General features: G+C 38.3%; 1 protein-coding gene across 1 annotated transcript in view; it reads left to right on the top strand.

Moving 5' to 3' along the window:
- Window positions 1-314, top strand: part of LOC145470729 (uncharacterized) — a 1775-nt gene extending 1461 nt beyond the window's left edge. The window contains exon 1 of the mRNA XM_081454553.1: window positions 1-314. This exon is cut by the window's left edge and continues 1461 nt beyond it. The gene's annotated coding sequence lies outside the window, so the exon portion shown is untranslated.
- Window positions 315-18853: the final 18539 nt, after the last annotated feature.

The following is an 18853-nucleotide window of genomic DNA, read 5'->3' as shown; positions in this document are numbered from 1 at the left end:
CTAAAAAACTTCGTGAGGAAGTTACAATGGCGGAGGTTTTTTCGCCGGTTTGTTTGCTGCGGGAAATTACCAACCAAAATATGCGCGACAAAGTCCATTGCATAATAGTGCACGTTGGGACTGAAAAACAGAGAAAGTTTAATCTAAAAAAAGCAAAGATTAAAAGATGTGCAATTTGTAAGATTATTGATTGATTGTTTTCGTGCCGTGGGACGATCAAGGCCAAAATAGATATCTTTTGAAAGCCAGTGAGACTTGAGAGCGCGAAAGCCGCAAAGTAGTAGAATTAAAATGTCTCTGAACAACAAATGTGCGTAATACCTGGAACAGACTTGGTTTTGCTGATTTGTTGTCCTGTGGTTTCTTCAAATGATCAAAATCTACAATAACAATCCAATTAAAATTGACGTTAACACAACTTTCCTAAATAACACTTTGGAGAAGTAGATTTTTCTTTAAACTTTTTACAACAAACATCAGAGGTCACGAACTATTTATTCAGCAATCAAAATGTGAATCTGCTACCTCACTGTTAAACAAATAAAAACGTTTCTACCTTCTAATGTTTCGGCTCAAATCAGTATCACAAAGGAATCGCCACTTTCTCCTTTCTCTTCTTAACCAAACACCTGTAAATAAATCAGAAAACTTCAACGACATATCGAAGGAAACGGAAAGTGCTGATGAAGCAATACTTAACTGAGAGTAACACAGTATTTATACTACAATCTTGGTGGGAATAAAATACGAAATAAAACTACCCCTCCCCCCGAATCAATGATGAACTGGCGCTAAACCCAAAACAAGCCAGCCAGCGAGACATGAGTGCGCGAAAGCAAAGTAGTAGGATTAAAATGCCTATAAACAACAAATGTACAAAATACCTGGAACAGATTCTGATGTCGTAGCTGTTTAAGTGGTTTTGCTGATCTTTTGTCCTGTTGTTTCTTCAAATGATCAAAATCTGCAATGTAACAATCCAATGAACATTGACGTTAACGCAACCTTCGTAAATGACACTTTGGAGAAGTAGATTCTTCCTTAGACTTCTTACAGTATTAACAACAAACATCAGACGAACTATTTATTCAGGCAATCGAAACATGAATCTGTTACCACTTTGTTAAACAAATAAAAATGTTTCCACCTTCTGATGTTTCGGCTCAAGTCAGCACTCCAAACGAATCGCCACGTCCTTCTTTGCTTTCTTTACCAAACACCTGTGAATAAATAAAAAAATTTCAATGTTTGGCCTTATGTGACACAAATTCTCCTTACTAGTGTATATCTATGTTACTATGAACTGGAAACTACGAAGGAAACGGAAAGTGCTGATAAAGCACTATTGAACTAAGAGGAACACGCTCTTCGTGCTACAGTCTTAGTCAGAATAAAATAAATAAAAACCACTCCTCTCCCCGAATCAAAAATCAACGATGAGGCGGAGCTAAACTGACCTAAAATGCGCCATTTTTTCTCATTGAAATGGAGGGACGGGTGGTCTTAATTTCTCATTGAAGTTGTCCACGATTGTTAATTTTCCCCTTAGTAACATTGTGACAATCGTTTCTCTGTTCTGTTTATACAGAAAAGTGATTTGCCGCAGTGATTACTTTACGTGTTTCAAACACTTACAGTGTATCATTCGATGCCAATTGAATTTCCTGAAACAGATTTATCTTCAATTCTAAGTTTGTGTCTTGTCGCTGTTTAGGTCATAGACCGAACTCGAGATAGCGGCGGCATTCGCGCCTACTCTATAAGCATATTTTGCATTTTTTAAGATCACAGTGTAAATCACATTGACAAAATGAAATTGACTCAGGAAATGAAATGTTTCAGTAGGAAGTAACAATTCTAAAACACACGTTCTCTTACATATTATAAGTTCAGTAATAGAAAATGAAAGTTAAAATGGGCGAGCCACGGGTAATCTGATCTCCGCACATATTGACAATGATGGTTTAGAAATCACCAGGTGACCACAAGACATAAACATAATAAGGGGTCAATTTGAACTAGACTGAAGAAGACTTCTAGAATTTCCCTTGATTAAATTTAACATTCCGTCACAACAAGAATCGATTTCCCTTATAGTTTCTCCCCTTTCTATATTTTTAATTTGATTTTCATTGCTTTATGTGGCTTTTATTAATACGCCCAAAAAAACAACATCATTTCAATAATCTCGATTTCCGGCCCTTGTTTCATAAGAATTGTAAACTTTCTGTTTTGCACTTACTTACAATTAATTTACGTATTTTCGCTTTTTTGAGTGCCTTACATTGATCAGATCTAATCTCTCCTTACAAAAACAATGCAAAATTAGGCGAGCAGGTCGGCTGAAATAAGGAACCAAATTCTCCCAGCTCGTACTATGAGAAATACATATACACTACCGGGGAGAATTTGTGTCAGATCAGGGCAGAACGGGAACTAACTAATTACAACTGTTCGTATTTCTATCTATTGCTTTTTTATTTTTACTAAAAGACTCGGTGAGCAATTTACAATGCCGGAGTTTTCTTCGCCGGTATGTTTGCTTTGGGAAATCACCAAAATGTGCACGACAAAGTCTATTGCACCATAGCGGGAAAAATGTGAGCTTGTATGAGGAGTTCCGCAACTGGTAAAGCCTAAAATTCGCAGTTTCTCAGACGGTTCTCTTTCCGACTGGAAAATCAATTTTTTTGTACAGCAAATTTGAGATTTAAAGGCTTCGGAAATTTCTCGTTCTGTTTGCAGAGACTGACACGGGATCTTTCGAGTTCGTATACACACTTGAATTGTCTTAACATCAAGATGCGCTAAACGAAACTTAATTAATTTGCAATGATAGCGCGATGAGTAACTTGTATGTACTGTACTCACAGTTGTCCATGGCGGAATCTAAGACCATCCAAGAAATTCTAAAGTTCACTTCGTTATTTGGGTAATGCCATGAATCGAAATTGTAAAGCAAACGCGATTAAAAATTAGAACGTTCTCCGTGAAGCGATATTTGAGGACGTGATCTGTCCACATTCCCAACTGTCTAAAATTTCAATGACTTGTCATCTCAGAATGCTTCGATCAACAAAAAGGTCAACACACGAAATGATGATCAAAGTTCTAGCATCACTCTACTTAACAATTAGACTCGTAGCCCGCAAGGGCTACGGGTCAATAGCCCATGAGGCGAAGCCGAATGGGCTATTGACCCGTGGCCCTTGAGGGCGAAGGGTCTAATTGTTTTAGTATCAACCAACTAGTCGGACAGAAAAGGTAATGATAAAGTTAGCAAATGCAAGTTGAAGAAATATGTATTTGGGAATAAAACGAAAGAAAACGCCACGCTCGATGGCGCCAATTTCGCTACTCGAGGACTATTACTAATAGTCCCCTAGTAGCGTAGCCAATCAAAATGCAGGATTTGCATTAGTCCACTAGTTGGGTGATACTAAATGTATTTAGCTGCCTTCCATTTTGACCTCCCTTCCCGTTCAAGCCAATAACTATATATACATATATAAGTTATAATTAATGATTTGTTTTTCAGTGCTTTATCTATATATGCATTATGTTCTTATTAATTACTGGCAGGAGCCATAATTTTACTGGACCGTTGTAGTTGAAAAGTAGGCTTGAAGAGAAAGTAAAAACTACAACACTGTCTTTAGTAAAGCGCTCGATTTATTTTTGTGGCAACTGCTTCAGTCTTCACCTTAAAGGCAGATCAGCATCTTATTTCTCACGACGTATCTCGGTAAAGTCAAGCTTACTGGTCTAGATAATTTTTTAAACTGATCACCCATGCCAAGAACTATAAGAACTCATTGGAGAAGTGCAAGGGAGGCAATCAATGTGCGTGTCAGTGATTGTATGACTGCCAAAAAAACATTTGATGGTTTTGAACGAGACCGTGGAACGTTCACTGACTCAATAATGGACACGTTCCGAGTATTTAATCGTAACGATTTAATTTCATAAGGAGATTGTTTGGTTTGTTTTTTTTTACAGTGATCTTTGTACGACAAACGATCTACTTTCGGAGCTTTCCAGTTGCCTAGCTATACTGGAAAGAAAACCTTGTTTGGAACAAAATCAATAATGGACACGTTCCAAGTATTTAATCGCGACGATTTAATGTCATAAGGAGATTGCTTCGTTTTTTTTTTACAGTGACCTTTGTGCGACAAACGATCTACTTTTGGAGCTTTCCAGTTGCCTAGCTACACTGGAAAGAAAACCTTGTTTGGAACAAAATCACTTGGATTGCTATTCGCTTTATCGTGAAGTTCGGCCGCAAAGCATTTGTTGCCAAGAAGTGTATTGCCGATTTCTATGTTATTTTGTCATATTCCAAAATCAGAAATTACATAACCTTCTGAGGTTTTAGTTCATCAGATATACTACCCTCTAAAAAATTCATGTTTTACAATTGCGTTCAGTGCCTTACAGGGATCAGATCTAATCCTTCTCACAACAACAACGCAAAATTATGCCTGCAGGTCGGATGAAATAAGGAATTGCCATCAAGACCCATCAACACATTTTTTTGTCTCTAAAAGGAATTCCTCAGTTCGTAGGAACAGACATACACCAGTAAAGAGAATTTGTGTGTCACATCAGGACCAAACCAATTACAACCATTAGCACTTCTACCTGTTGTTCTTTGACTGAAGACTTGGTGAGCAAGTTATAATGGCCGAGATTTTCTCGCCGGTTTGTTTACTGTGGAAAATTACCAACTAAAATATGCGCGAGAAAGTCCATTGCATAATAGTGCAAGTTGGGACTGAAAAACAGTGAAATTTTAATCTAAAAAAAGGAAAACATTAAAAGATGTACAATTTTGTAAGATGATAGATTGATTGCCTTCGTGCCGTGGGGCGATCAAGGCCAAAATAAGTATCTTTTGAAAACCAGTGAGACTTGAGAGCGCGAAAGCAAAGTAGTAGGATTAAAATGCCTCTGAAACACAAATGTGCAAAATACCTGGAACAGACTCTGCTGTCGTTGTTGTTTAATTGGTTTTGCTGATTTGTTGTAATGTTGTTTCTTCGAAAAATCAAAATCTGCAATAACAATCCAGTGAACATTGACGTTAACACAACCTTCGTAAATGACACTTTTGGAGAACTAGATTCTTCCTTGGACCTCTTTCAGTGTTAACAACAAACATCAGACGAACTATTTATTCAGGCAATCGAAACATGAATCTGTTACCACATTGTTAAACAAATGACAAAGTTTCTACCTTCTGATGTTTCCGCTCAAATCAGCACCACAAAGGAATCGCCACTTCCTCGTTTCTCTTCTTTACCAAGCACCTGTGAAAAAATCAGAAAGCTGCAACGCCAGATCGATGGAAACGGAAAGTGCTTAACTAAGAGTGACATGCATTCTTCATACTACAATCTTGGTCAGAATAAAATAAGAAATAAAACCACCCGTGCCCCCGAATCAAAAATCAACGATGAACCGGCGCTAAACCCAAAACGAGCCATTTTTCCTTCATTCAGATTGTCCAAGATTGTAAATTTTCCCCTTAGTGACACTGTGACAATCGTTTCTCTGTTGTGTTTATATAGAAAAGTGATTTGCCGCAGTGATTACCTTACGTATCTCAAACACTTACAGTTTATCATTCCGTGCCAGTTGAATTTCTTGGAACAAATTTATCTTCAATTCTAAGTTTGTGCCTTGTCGCTGTGCATGTAGGCTCAATTACCCGCCGCTTTTCGAGGAACATAGACCGACTCGAAAGATAGCGGCGACAATAGCGCCTACTCTACAAGCATAGTTTGAATTTTTGAACACCAAAGTGTAAATCACATTGACGAAAGGAAATTGACTCAGAAAATGAAATGTTTCAGTAGGAAGTAACAATTGTAAACACACCTTTTTACATACTCTTACATATTATAAGTTCAACAATAGAAAATGAAAGTTATAACGTGCCAGCGATGGTTTATATGATCTCCGCACATAATGACAATGATGGCTTAGAAATCACGAGCTGACCACAAGACATAAACCTAATAAAGGGTCAACTTGAACTAGACTGAAGTAAACTTCTAGCATTTCCCTTCACAAAATTTCACATTATGTCACAACAAAAACCGATTTTCCTTATATTTTTTCCCCTCTCTGTATTTTGATTTGATTTTCATCGCTTTATGTGGCTTTTATTAATACGCCCCCCAAAAAACATCAATTAATAATGTCGATTTCCGGCCCTAGCTTCCTAAGAATTGTAAACTTTCTGTTTAACACCTACTTACAATTGATTTGACCAGTTTCGTTTTGTTCAGTGCCTTACAGTGATCAGATCTAATCTCTCCTTACAACAACAGCGCAAAATTTAGCGAGTAGGTCGGCTAAAATAAGGAATTGCCATTGACGCAATTATTTTGTTACTGAAACAAACTCTCTTAGTTCGTAGTATAAGAAATACACATACACCAGTAAGGAGAATTTGCGTGTCGCGTCAGGGCAGAACCAGAACTAACTAATTACAACCATTCGTAAGTTCTTCAATCCATTGCTTTTTGACTAAAAAACTTGGTGAGCAAATTATGATGCCGGAGTTTTCTTCGCCGGTTTGTTCAAATTGCTACGGGAAATCATCAAATGTCCATTGCACAATAGTGGAAAAGAGCGAGCTTTCATAATGGGAAGTTTCCCAGCGACTAAAACCTACAACTGGGAATTTTCCTAGAGAGATCTTTTTCGACAGAGAAATTGATCTTCCTTACGGCACTGAGAATTCAAAGACTTCGCCGGAATTTCTCGTTTTGATTGAAAAGATTAGAGACGCGAGATCTCACGAGTTCGTAAAGCTTGGCATTTTCCTTGCTACGTTTGTTTTAAGGTTACCGTATACCTTCAGGGGTGTCTCACGTCCAAGCGATGTAGCGCGTCCGGTTTAAACTGTAGATACCTAAACCCCTATATCAAATTAAAGCTTATAGAGCTGGCTGTCAAACCATACCAAAAATTTTGAAATAAAATGAACTGCCGATTTTTTCACGGCCACTAAATACGAGCGTTCTAATCACCTTTTGGAAGCTACAAGTCAAAGCGAATTTTGTTTTTCGCCAATTTATTTTTTTCCTCGGTTTCAGGACAAAAAGCGCTAAAAAAGCGTGTCTGCGTTTTGCCACATTCAATTGCAGTAAAAAGTTACAGAACATTTTCGAAATAGGGTTTTAAAAATGTGAAGTGATCGTACAAAAATTGCTCTCGGAGAAAAAATATTTCGAAATAAACAATTCGCAGACACGTTTTTGTTTTTTATATGTTAATCTAGCTACTGTCCAAATTTGAGGGCAATCAAACAAATTCCCTTTGAGTTGTAACTCTTTAAAGTGTCTGCTTCAAGCGAAAAAATTTATTCGAGAAAACAGCCCTAAGAAAAATCTCTTGCCTCGCAAACAAACTCCGCCCACAAACGCCTTCAACTGGGTTCTCAGATCACTGAGCCAATCAGAGCTTGGAAAATTTACTACCATTAACTCGCGGTGAAATTTACGCGTGAATCTCTAAAAACACCCCTTGTGTTTCGCAATGCGCTCAAGGCTGAGAGATAATTTTTCTGTAGCTCGGTTTTTCTTGAAGCTGGTCTGGCAAAATGGGGAAGACGAAAAAGGATACGAACGCTAGAGTGGCTGGGCGACGAGAACAAACTGAACAAAAGAAAGCGCGGCGGAGCAAATGTGTATGGATAATATTCCAATGGATCTCAATGAGTTGGGCGATTCATCGGTATCGGACTCAACAAAAGAGTCAATGTAAACGTCGCTGTCATCGCTGTCGAGTTCCCAAATTTTTACAGAACCTTTCTCTTCTCTTGACTCGATCTTTTTGCCCGCTTGATACGATAGCTATAGTTTCATCCGCGAGGGCAACTTTCGCTTCTTCACTCATTGATGTGTTTTCATTCGTTCTTCGCTTTTACGAACTGGTAAACAGAGTTTTCCGTGGCCCATGTTTACTTATAAATTAATAGAATCACATCTAATACTATTTAGGAGGGCTCCACTGAAAACCGCCTTTGGCGAGTTGGATTCCCTCACTAAATATTATTATTATTATTATTATTATTATTATTATTATTATTATTATTATTATTATTATAAAAATACTTGGATCTGAGTAGCCTGCCAATTCGTGGTATCCACATATTCCCGCGAAAGTAGTCTCGGTTGATTGCGTACACGTTATAGGGCTGTCAATCAAGAGGGAATCTAAGACCGTCCCAGAAATTCTGAAGTTCACTTCGTTCTTTGGGAAATGCCGTGAATCCAAATTGTAAAGCAAACGAGATTGAAAATTTGATTAATAGAATGTGCTCTGTGAAGCGTTATTTGATCTGCCCACATTCCGAAGTCTACAAAAAAGATGACTTGTCATCTCAGAATGCTTGGATTAACAAAGAGGTCAACATACGAAGTGATCACTATAATTAGCTTTTTATCGTGACTTCCCTTCTTCATGTTTAAGCCAAAGGAATAGTGACTTGTTTTTCACTGCTTTATCGGTGTTCCTAAAAGTTACTAGTAGCAAAAAAGTAGGGTTGAAGAATAAAGTAAAACCGAAAACACGGTCTTTAGTAAACCGCTCGATGTATCCGTTGCGACAACTACTGCAGTCTTCACCTTATATATTGTCAGATCAGCATCTTATTTCTCACAACATATATTGGAGAAGGAAATAACCTATCAAGGTTTGGAACGTTCTCCCCATCGCAGGCCCCCCATTTCAGACCCCCCATTTCAGAGACCCCCCATCTCAGGCCCCCATCTCAAGCCACCATCTCAGGCCCTCCACTTCAGACTTTCCATCACAGACCTCCCCATCTCAGGCCCCAAGCCCCCCACCTCAGACCCACCACCTCAGACCCCCCACCTCAGACCCTCCACCTCAGACCCCACGCTTTTCGTGTGAGACCACAATATCAGGCCCCGACAATGTCAGACAGCACGCTTTACGCGCGAGACTACAATATCAGGCCCCGAACATGACACCTACAATCTCAGACCCCACGATTTTTGTGCGAGCTTACAATATCAGGCCCCGACAATGTCGGTTGCTACCCTGGGGGGGGGGGGCACTGCCATATATGGGCTATATAGGTATGTGCCGCTGTGAAAGGTATGTTTTTCAAGCAGTTTACTCTAGGATAGGGTATATAAATCAGAGCGTTTGGGTCTAGAATAGGGTATAATTTTTCACAAAACTGACTAGTTGGTTGAAGATTTTATCTAGACTAAGGAAACCAGGAACTGCCACTCAAAAATATAAAAAAAATCAAATAGGCAAGTTTAAATTTACGCAAATCAGCCTCAACAGTGTCGATAGATGAAGGGATTTGGGGAGTTCGCTCTAGTATAGGGTAGCAAAATTCAGTTGAACTAACTCTGGTATAGGCTAAGGGTTCCAGGGTCCCAGCGGCACATCCTCACCCAGAAATTCCCAAAGTACCCCTCCGGGGTTGTTACGTTTTTCGCGCAAGACTTCAATATCAGGCCCCGAACATGACACCTACAATCTCAGACCCCACGCTTTTCGTGCGAGCTTACAATATCAGGCCCCGACAATGTCAGACCTCACGTTTTTCGCGCGAGACTACAATATCAATCCCCGTGGTTCCCGAACATGACACCCACAATTTCAGACCCCACGCGTTTCGTGCGAGCTTACAATATCAGGCCTCGACAATGTCAGACCCCACGCTTTTCGCGCGAGACTACAATATCAGGCCCTGAACATGACACCTACAATCTCAGACCCCACGCTTTTCGTGCGCGACTACAACAATCATCAGAAACCCTCGAACCTTCGCCAAAGATTCATTTTTCGGGCAATCTCTCAGCCGCGCACATTTATGAGCAGACATACCAGTCGCCTGAAGGGGTTTATTTATTTGATTCAGGAGAGGCCAAACGTGAAACTTCATTTTAAAATTTCAGTCAACGACATGTATTTACGTGGAATAAATTGGTCATTTAATGGGAGTCCATACCCTCTGGTTGCAAGTAGACGACTTATTTTCACCTATACGACATTGCTTAAACCGGTATTTAAAAACAGTGAAAGAGGCCTTCCAGTGCTGTCTGTCGGAGACTTCGTGTTTCGTGCGTGTTTCTTTGTGGTTTTTATTATAAGTCTAGACATCATGTCAAGAGACAATGGACATTTAGTGACAGACTTTGATCAACCCGTTTTTCTGATTATCACCTAGCAACGACCAATCACATTGTCTAATGAAACAGTATAAAGAGAAACATTTATTTCGTGCATTCAGAGTAGCTATTACACGCCCGTTGTAACAGTGAAAGCTAAGAGAAGAGATTAAAACGCGTGTTAAAACCCAAACGACTTTATTGATTGGGGCCTAGTTAGATTACCGAGTGACTAACCCTAGTGAACGGGGCTAAGTTCGCGAAATGGATGAATATAACTATAAAAATTTCGGGCGTGAAATTATACAAATATCCCAATAAAGAAATGCTATAAAATCACCTTACGCTTGATCTTTATCAACGTGTTATACACTTCTCGTCGATCTACCTTATTGCATAGAAAAGCTTCGGTACATTAAACGAGTAATATGCGAGTGTGAGAATTGCGTGACTACATGAAGCAATCGGATAATAACTTCGTTCTGAGACGGACATGATACCAATCTGTCAGCGAAGTCTGCTACTAAACAAAGGCATTTTGAGGTCAACAAAAATTTCAAGACGCTGGTTGCGTGACTTGAAACAAAGTGATACATATAATTATCTTAGAACGTTTTGGGACGGATGCTTGCTTCAAAACTATATTTTAAAAGTATTTATAATTTATATATTTCCTAACAAAATAGTACCAGAATGCGGTAATAAGAAACGCGATGCTGTGAAGTCTATAGGCTAGAATGGAAGTTGCAACAATGGCGACTTTCTCTTCCAGTGAACTTGCAGTTTGTTATTCGTAATAGCCATATTTCATAATAATTTCAGTACACTACTGAAGAATTACTGTATTACTTAGCACAACAGTTAACATAAAGTTAAACGCGACACATAAAACAGTCAAACCCGACTGATATGATCGGGGTCTGAATTGGTACGTTGGGGTCTGATATGGGGGACCTGATATGGTAGGCCACGTTCCAAGTCTAATGAAATAGCGGCGGCAATCGCGCCTACATATTTTGCATTTTTGAACACCACACTGTAAATCACATTGACGAAATGAAATTGACTCAGAAAATGGAATGTTTCAGTAGGTAGTGACAATTCTAAACACACCTTTTTACATACTCTTACATATTATAAGTTCAACAATAGAAAATGAAAGTTAAAAACGTGCGAGCGACGGGTTATCTGATTTCGCCACATATTGACAATGATGGCTTAGAAATCACGAGCTGACCACAAGACATAAACTTAATAAAGGGTCAACTTGAACTAGACTGAAGTAGACTTCTAGAATTTCCCTTCACTAAATTTAACATTCCGTCACAACAAGAATCGATTTCCCTTCTTTTTTCTCCCCAAACTGTAATTTTTGATTTGATTTTCATCGCTTTATGTGGCTTTTGTTAATACGACCCTTTCCCGCCAAAAAACAACAACATTTGAATAGTGTCGATTTCCGGCCCTAGCTTCATAAGAATTGTAAACTTTCTGTTTCGCACTTACTTACAATTAATTTACCTATTTTCGTTTTGTTCAGTTTGTTACAATGATCAGATCTAATCTCTCCCTACAACAACAGTGCAAAATTAAGCGAGCAGGTCGGCTGAAATGAGGAATTGCCATTGACGCAATTATTTTGTTACTGAAACAAATTCTCTCAGTTCGTACTATAAGAAATACATATACACCAGTAAGGAGAATTTGCGTGTCGCATCAAGGCAGAACGACAACTAACTAATTACAACCGTTCGTACTTCTATCCATTCTTTTTTGACTAAAAACAAACGAGATTGAAAATTAGAATGTGCTCTGCGAAGCATTTTTTTGATCTTCCACATTCCGAACAGTCGACAATTTCACTCACTTGTCATCTCAGAATGCTTGGATCAACAAAAAGGTTAGCCCACGAAGTAATGATCAAAGCTCTAGAACGTTTCATCACTATATTTAGCTGCCCTCCATTTTGACTTCCCTTCCTGTGGCAAAAACTATATACATGTATTAAAAAAAAAAATTATGATTTGTGTTTCACTGCTTTATGTGTGTGTGCATTATGTTCTTGTTAATTACTAGACTGTTGTAGAAAAAATAGGCTTGAAGGAAAAGTGAAAATTAAAACGTGGTCTTAAGTAAAGCGCCGGTTAATCATTGTGGCAACTGCTTCAATCCGGCTTCATATTATAGACAGATCAGCATCTTATTTCTCACGACGTATCTCGGTAAAGTCTAATATACAGGTCTAGAGAATTTTTAAACTGATCATCCATGCCAACAGCCATAACAAATCCTTGGAGAAGTCCAAGAGAGATAATTTGTATGTTTTCAAAGGACGATGTGTCAGTGATTGTATGACTGCCTGAGTAATGTCAACATTTGATGGTTTTGAATGAGACCATGCAACGCGCGATGTTCATTAAAGTTCAACTCAATAATGAACACGTTCCAAGTATTTGCAGTAATCGCGGCAGTTTAATTGCATAACATAGCAACAAGAGGACTTCATTGAGAGATCGGTTTGTTTTGTTTTTTCACAGTGACCTTTGTACGACAAACATTTACTTTGGTAGTTTTCCAGTTGACTATAAAGATAGAGAGAGAACCTTGTTTGGAACAAAATCGCTTGGATTGCTATTTGATTTATCTTGAAGTTCGGCCGCAAAACATTCGCTGCCAAGAAGTGTATTGCCGATTTTTATGTTACTTTGCCATATCCCAAAATTAGAAATTACATATCCTGCTGAGGTTCTAGTTCATCAAATATAATACCCTCCAAAAACTTCATGTTTCACAATTGCGTTCAGTGCCTTACAGCGATCAGATCTAATCCTCTTCAGAACAACGACAACGCAAAATTATGCGAAGACCCATCAACACAATTTTTTGTCACTAAAAAGAATTCCCTCAGCTCGTAGAAATAGAATATACACCAGTAAGGAGAATTTCTGTGTCACATCAGGACAGTATAAAAACCACTGACTAAAAAACTTGGTGAGCACATTGTAATGGCAAAGGTTACGTTTTTTTGCCGGTTTGTTTACTGCGGGAAATTACCAACTAAAATTAAAATGCCTCTGAACAACAAACGTGTAAAATACCTGGAACAGACTTGGTTTTGCTGAATTGTTGTCTTGGTGAGCACATTATAATGGCAAAGGTTACGTTTTTTTGCCGGTTTGTTTACTGCGGGAAATTACCAACTAAAATTAAAATGCCTCTAAACAACAAACGTGTAAAATACCTGGAACAGACTTGGTTTTGCTGAATTGTTGTCCTGTTTCTTCAAATGATCAAAATCTGTAATAACAATCCAATGAACATTGACGTTAATACAACCTTCCTACTTTGGATAAGTAGTTTTTTCCTTAGACTTTTTACAGTGTTAACAACAAACATCAGACGAACTATTTATTAAGGCAATCGAAATGTGAATCTGTTACCACCTTGTTATCAAATGACAAAGTCCTACCTTCTGATGTTTCGGCTCAAGTCAGCACCACAAAGGAATCGCCACTTCCTCCTTTTTATTTCTTTACCAAGCACCTGTGAATAAATCAGAAAGCTTCGACGTCAGATTGAAGGAAACGGAAAGAGCCTATAAAGTGACATGCATTCTTCTTACTACAATCTTCGTCAGAATCAAATAAGAAATAAAACCACCCCTTCCCCGAATCAAAAATCAACGATGAACTGGCGCTAAACCCAAAACGAGCCATTTTTTTTCCCATCATTGAAATTGTCCAAGATTGTAAATTTTAGTGACACTGTGACAATCATCTCTATGTTGCGTTTATATAGAGAGAAGTGATTTGCCGCAGTGACCAGTACCTCACGTGTCTCAAACACGAACAGTGTATCATTCCGTGCCAATTGAATTTCCTGAAACAAATTTATCTTCAACCCTAAGTTTGTGTCTTGTCGCTGTGTAGGTAGGTTCGATTACCAGCCGCTTTTCGAGGAACAAAGACCGACTCGAAACTGATAGCGGCGGCAATCAACCTTAGTCTATAAGCATATTTCATTTGCGTTTTTGAAGACCACACTGTAAATTACATTGACGAAATGAAACTGCCTCAGAAAATGGAATGTTTCAGTAGGAAGTAACAATTCTAAAACACACGTTTTTATACTCTTACATATTATAAGTTCAGCAATAGAAAATGAAAGTAAAATGTGCAAGCGACGGGTTACCTGATGTCGCCAAAATACGGGATTGACAATGATGGCTTAGAAATCACGAGCTGACCACAAGACAAAAACCTAATAAAGGGTCGACTTGAACTAGACTGAAGTAGACTTCTAGAATTTCCCTTCACTAAATGCAACATTCCGTCACAACAAGGATCGATTTTACTTATATTTTCTCCCCTTTCTGTTATTTTTGATTTCATTTTCATTGCTTTATGTGGCTGTTGTTAATACGAACCCCTCCCGCCAAAAAACAACAACAACAACAACAACATTTGAATAGTGTTGATTTCCGGCCCTATTTTGTAGCTTCATAAGAATTGTAAACTTTCTGTTTCGCACTTGCTTACAATTAATTTACCTATTTTCGTTTTGTTCAGTACCTTACAGTGATCAGATCTAATCTCTCCTAACATCAACAACGCAAAATCAAGCGAGCAGGTCGGCTGAAATAAGGAATTGCCATTGACGCAATTATTTTGTTGCTGAAACAAATTCTCTCAGTTTGTACTATAAGAAATACATATACACCAGTAAGGAGAATTTGCGTGCCACATTAGGGCAGAACCAAAACTAACTAATTACAACCGTTCTTACTTCTATCTATTGCTTTCTGACTAAAAGAACTTGTTGAGCAAGTTGTAATGCCGGAGTTTTCTTCGCCGGTTTGTTTGCTACGGGAAATCATCTAATGTCCATTGCACAGTCGCGGAAAAGTGCGAGCTTTCATAAGGAGAAGTTTCGCAGCCACTAAAACCTACAACTGCCAGTTTTCTTAGACAGGTCTTTTTCGACAGAGAAATTGATCTTCTTTACGGTACTGAGAATTCAAAGACTTCGTCGGAATTTCTCGTTTTGATTGCAAAGATCAGACACGCGAGATCTCTCGAGTTCGTAAACCTTGGCAGTTTCCTTGCTACCTTTGTTTTAATTCGTATTTTCTTAGACCTAAATATGCTAAGAAAAACGCAATGTATGCAATGATATGGAGACATGTATGTATGTACTGTACTTACAACTGTCCTGTATGGCGGAATCTAAGACTGTCCCAGAAATTCTGAAGTTCACTTCGTTCTTTGTGTAATGCCGTGAATCCAAATTGTAAAGCAAACGAGATTCAAAACTTAATCAATAGAATGTGCTCTGTGAAGCGTTATTTGATCTGCCCACATTCCGAAGTCTACAAAAAAGTTCACTTGTCATCTCAGAATGCTTGGATTAACAAAGAGGTCAACATATGAAGTGAATATCACTATAATTAGCTTTTTATCGTGACTTCCCTTCCTCATGTTTAAGCCAAAGGAATAATGACTTGTTTTTCACTGCTTTATCAGTGTTCCTAAAAGTTACTAGTAGCAAAAAAGTAGGGTTGGATAAAAAAGGAAAAACTAAAACACGGTCTTTAGTAAACCGCTCGATGTATCCGTTGCGACAACTACTTCAGTCTTCATCTTATATATTGTCAGATCACCATCTTATTTCTCACAACGTATATCGGAGAAGGAAATAACAGTGGTGGCAAAGAAAGCCTAAAACGGCAGAGATCACCAAAAATCACAACGGACACACAGGAATTGAGTAAGTTTTGTTAATCTTATATGTAAAATGTTCATGTCTCGGAATATTTAACGTTCTAAATCGACCGTATTTCGTTCCCCATACCGCTACTTTCCCTTATAAAGCGTTCAAATTCTCCACGGCTCCTCATGTAATCTAACACTACTTCAGTCTTCATCTTATATATTGTCAGATCAGCATCTTATTTCTTACAACGTATATCGGAGAAGGAAATAACAGTGATGGCAAAGAAAGCCTAAAACGGCAGAGATCACCAAAAATCACAACGGACACACAAGAAATGAGTAAGTTTTATTAATCTTATAAGTAAAATGTTCGTATTTCGGAATATTTAGCGTTCTAAATCGACCGTATTTCGTTCCCCATACCGCTACTTTCCCTTATAAAGCGTTCAAATTCTCCACGGCTCCTCATGTAATCTAACACTGCGTCAGTTCAGACTCGACTCGGGAAGAAGTTTCTCAAGTGCTTCTTTTCGCCGAATTTTTACTCGTAATCGCGGATAGGAAAATGCTTAGTTAGATATTTCTTGTTGATTTTGAGTTAGGTTGAGACAGAGAAATGGCTTTAGTGTTTTAGTGGATGTTCATGAAATGACCATAAATCGAAAAGTTCTATGTAAACAATACGCCAGCAGAGAAAAAATATTGAAGTCCCAAACATTTTATGTCTTTTTTTTTTTTTTGAGAACCTTATTGATTGCTCTCACTAAGGGAATAAAATATTCTGACCCACTGTTTTTTGCCTAATCATTTACTCCCCAAACCCAACATTTGTGCTAAGTTTGAGCGAAACCGGTGATTTGAGCTGTATCACCTCCTGCCTGGTTCGCCTGGTTTTCTCGTGGACACACTCTTAATAAATGTAGTTTACGATAAAAATACAATTTGAGCGAGGTTTTCCACAGTCCGCTTTTTCAGATTTCTAATGGGAAGTAACCTTACTTTAACCTTAAAGACAGTTTCACGACGTATCTCGGTAAAGTCAAGTGTACAGGTCTAGGGAATTTTTAAACTGATCACTCATGCCAACAATCATAAGAACTCCTTGGAGAAGTCCACGAGAGATAATTTGTTTGCTTTCAGAGGACAATGTGTCTGTGATTGTATGACTGCCTGAGCAATGTTAACATTTGATGGTTTTGAACGAGACCGCGAAACAAGCAATATTCATTAAAGTTCAACTCAATAATGGACACGTTCCCGGCCAAGTATTTGCAGTAATCGCGGCGGTTTAATTGTATAACATGGCAACAAGAGGACTTCATTGAGAGATCGGTTTGTTTTGCTTTTCGCAGTGACCTTTGTACGACAAACATTTACTATGGTAGTTTTGCAGTTGACTATAGGGATGGAAAGAGAACCTTCTTTGGAACAAAATCGCTTAGATTGCTATTTGATTTATCTTGAAGTTCGGCCGCAAAACATTCGCTGCCAAGAAGTGTATTGCCGATTTTTATGTTACTTTGCCATATCCCAAAATTAGAAATTACATATCCTGCTGAGGTTCTAGTTCATCAAATATAATACCCTCCAAAAACTTCATGTTTCACAATTGCGTTCAGTGCCTTACAGCGATCAGATCTAATCCTCTTCAGAACAACGACAACGCAAAATTATGCGAAGACCCATCAACACAATTTTTTGTCACTAAAAAGAATTCTCTCTGTTCGTAGAAATAGAATATACACCAGTAAGGAGAATTTCTGTGTCACATCAGGACAGTATAAAAACGATTGACTAAAAAACTTGGTGAGCACGTTATAACGGCAGAGGTTACGTTTTTTTGCCGGTTTGTTTACTGCGGGAAATTACCAACTAAAATTAAAATGCCTCTGAACAACAAACGTGTAAAATACCTGAAACAGACTTGGTTTTGCTGAATTGTTGTCCTGTTTCTTCAAATGATCAAAATCTGCAATAACAATTCAATGAACATTGACGTTAATACAACCTTCCTACTTTGAGTAAGTAGTTTTTTCCTTAGACTTTTTACAGTTTTAACAACAAACATCAGACGAACTATTTATTCAGGCAATCGAAACGTGAATCTGTTACCACCTTGTTATCAAATGACGAAGTCCTACCTTCTGATGTTTCGGCTCAAGTCAGCACCACAAAGGAATCGCCACTTCCTCCTTTTTATTTCTTTACCAAGCACCTGTGAATAAATCAGAAAGCTTCGACGTCAGATTGAAGGAAACGGAAAGAGCCTATAAGAGTGACATGCATTCTTCTTACTACAATCTTCGTCAGGATCAAATAAGAAATAAAACCACCCCTTCCTCGAATCAAAAATCAACGATGAACTGGCGCTAAACCCAAAACGAGCCATTTTTTTTCCCATCATTGAAATTGTCCAAGATTGTAAATTTTTTGCCCTTAGTGGCGCTGTGATAGTCGTCTCTATGTTCTGCTTACATAGAGAGAAGTGATTTGCCGCAGTGATCAGTAGCTCACGTGTCTCAAACACGTACAGTGTATCATTCCGTGCCAATTGAATTTCCTGAAACAAATTTATCTTCAACCCTAAGTTTGTGTCTTGTCGCTGTGTAGGTAGGCTCGATTACCAGCCGCTTTTCGGGGAACAAAGACCGAGTCGAAACTGATAGCGGCGGCAATCAACCTTAGTCTATAAGCATATTTTACATTTTTGAAGACCACACTGTAAATTACATTGACGAAATGAAACTGCCTCAGAAAATGGAATGTTTTAGTAGGAAGTAACAATTCTAAAACACACGTTTTTATACTCTTACATATTATAAGTTCAGCAGTAGAAAATGAAAGTAAAACTGTACGAGCGACGGGTTTCCTGATGTCGCCAAAATACGGGATTGACAATGATGGCTTAGAAATCACGAGCTGACCACGAGACATAAACCTAATAAAGGGTCAACTTGAACTAGACTGAAGTAG

This window comes from Orbicella franksi, chromosome 15, assembly GCF_964199315.1.
Source record: "Orbicella franksi chromosome 15, jaOrbFran1.1, whole genome shotgun sequence".
Lineage (NCBI taxonomy): Eukaryota > Metazoa > Cnidaria > Anthozoa > Scleractinia > Merulinidae > Orbicella > Orbicella franksi.
This window is presented reverse-complemented; position numbering and strand designations above follow the sequence as displayed.